This window comes from Anarrhichthys ocellatus, unplaced genomic scaffold, assembly GCF_004355925.1.
Source record: "Anarrhichthys ocellatus isolate YVR2014 unplaced genomic scaffold, GSC_Weel_1.0 scaffold6298, whole genome shotgun sequence".
Classification (NCBI taxonomy): Eukaryota; Metazoa; Chordata; class Actinopteri; order Perciformes; family Anarhichadidae; genus Anarrhichthys; species Anarrhichthys ocellatus.
This window is the reverse complement of record NW_022286272.1, coordinates 589-2,552: the sequence shown is the minus strand read 5'-3', so window position 1 is coordinate 2,552 and position 1,964 is coordinate 589. Positions and strand designations below refer to the sequence as shown.

At 46.6% G+C, this 1,964-nt stretch overlaps 1 long non-coding RNA gene across 1 annotated transcript; it reads left to right on the top strand.

The window, feature by feature from the left end:
- Positions 1-6: 6 nt before the first annotated feature.
- LOC116380169 (uncharacterized) lies at positions 7-1,919 on the top strand. Its single transcript, XR_004212515.1, has 2 exons — positions 7-376; positions 1,447-1,919. It is a non-coding gene; the product is annotated as an uncharacterized LOC116380169 (long non-coding RNA).
- The last annotated feature ends 45 nt before the right edge of the window (positions 1,920-1,964 follow it).

Here is a 1,964-nt window from a genome sequence, read left to right as displayed (position 1 = left end):
TGCGGTTCTTGAATCGCTGGTTTGGGTTTGCGGTTCTTGAATCGCTGGTTTGGTTTCTCACTCTTTAATTTGTGATTTAGTCGCGGGATTGTTAATTTTAATTTTTTAAAATTCATCAGTAACAGTTGGGACGTCGACTCAACACCAGCATCAGTGTCTGAAGTGGATGAAAGCCGAACCTTTCAGTGGTTAAAGTTTGTTTGTTTGTTTACAGAGGAGCGAGCACAGAGGCCTCGGCTGCAGCTGAAGCCTCGGACCGTTCAAGCGCCGCTCAACCAGGTTGCCAACCCAAACTCTGCCATCTTCGGAGGAGCCAAACCGAGGGAGGAGGCGACACCCCCAGAAAAACCCTAGGAGACTAAGGAGAGGAGAGGAGGTGATCCCTTAAGAAAAACCGTTGGAGAGGAGAGAGGAGAAGAGGTGTTCCCTTAAGAAAAACCATAGGAGACTGAGGAGAGGAGGTGATCCTTAAGAAAAATCTTAGGGAGGAAGGGAGGAGAGGATTAACAAGGACAAGGAAAGAAACATCAGTTAACATTTCTGCCTGACAGACAGCAAGTGGGAGCCACCCTCTTCTTCTCCTCTTTCTTTCTTCTTCTTCCTCCTGTTTGAGTTCAGTTGGAGCAGAATATTTATTCTTTGTGGTAATAAAGGAACTCTGAGGAATAATAATTCTGTAAACACGAACACACTTGTGATTGCATGACCAAACTTTGGGTTTCTTAGCTCCGTCTCCTCAACGTCACACCTCCGCTTACCGTGATGTCATAGCTGCTTCGTAGCCCCGCCCCCTGCTCCTCTGCCTCCGGGTCAAAGGTCGTCTGCCATTTCCTCCAGCAGAAAGAATCCCAGAGGTTAAACCCGGAAAGTTAAGAGGGGGGAGGTATTTTGTAGTAGTTCAGCTGAGGCCACGCCCCCTCACTCTGACTGGTGAAGTCGTAGTTTTCTTACTTTTCTTACTAGCTGATGATGGCGTGCTAACTAGCTGATGATGTCGTGCTAACTAGCTGATGATGTCGTGCTAACTAGCTGATGATGGCGTGCTAACTAGCTGATGATGTCGTGCTAACTAGCTGATGATGTCGTGCAACTAGCTGATGATGTCGTGCAACTAGCTGATGATGTCGTGCTAACTAGCTGATGATGTCGTGCTAACTAGCTGATGATGTCGTGCTAACTAGCTGATGATGTCGTGCAACTAGCTGATGATGTCGTGCTAGCTGATGATGTCGTGCTAACTAGCTGATGATGTCGGGCCGACGACCAGCTGCCGAGGTCGGGCCGACGACCAGCTGCCGACAGCACAGTGATCATGGGAGGGAGGGGGGGGGGGAGACAGAATGTCAGGGACAGGAAGTGATGACAGATAGGATGTAGAAATGATTCTTTGCTGTTATCCTTAATTTTCTTTTGTCTTTTTTTTTCTCAATCTGACCCTGAATGCAGCACTGATTCATCTCAATCAGCAGCCACATCCTCCTCTTCCCCCCCCATCCCCACCAGACGGCGGCGCTCTCATCCCAGTGTCACAGCAGGACAGAAGAAGCTAAAGGTTTTTGTGCTGTTTTGTTTTGTCAGTGTGCATCTTTGTAGAAGCCGACTGTACCAATAAAGTTTTTTTTGTAAAGATTGAAGTTTTGAATGAACTGCAGAAGTCCCAAATTATTATTATTGTTCTGATGATCAATGAAGTTTTTTAGTTAAAGCTGTCATTTCATCCTGTAACTCCTCTGTGGTGGACCTGGTCTGAGCGGATCAGGATCAGGTTCTGGATCTGGATCAGACCTGCGGTCGGTCTTCAGTCTGCGCGGCTTCGTTCTCTGGACGTTTCCTTTCTCCTGTAATAAAGATCAACGGCTGTTTTAACTTTACTTTGTTTTCCTACACTGTTTATGGCAATAAAACTCTCATCATCATGAGTACTGCCTCCTCTTCATTACCATAGGACAGTACTTTATAATGTA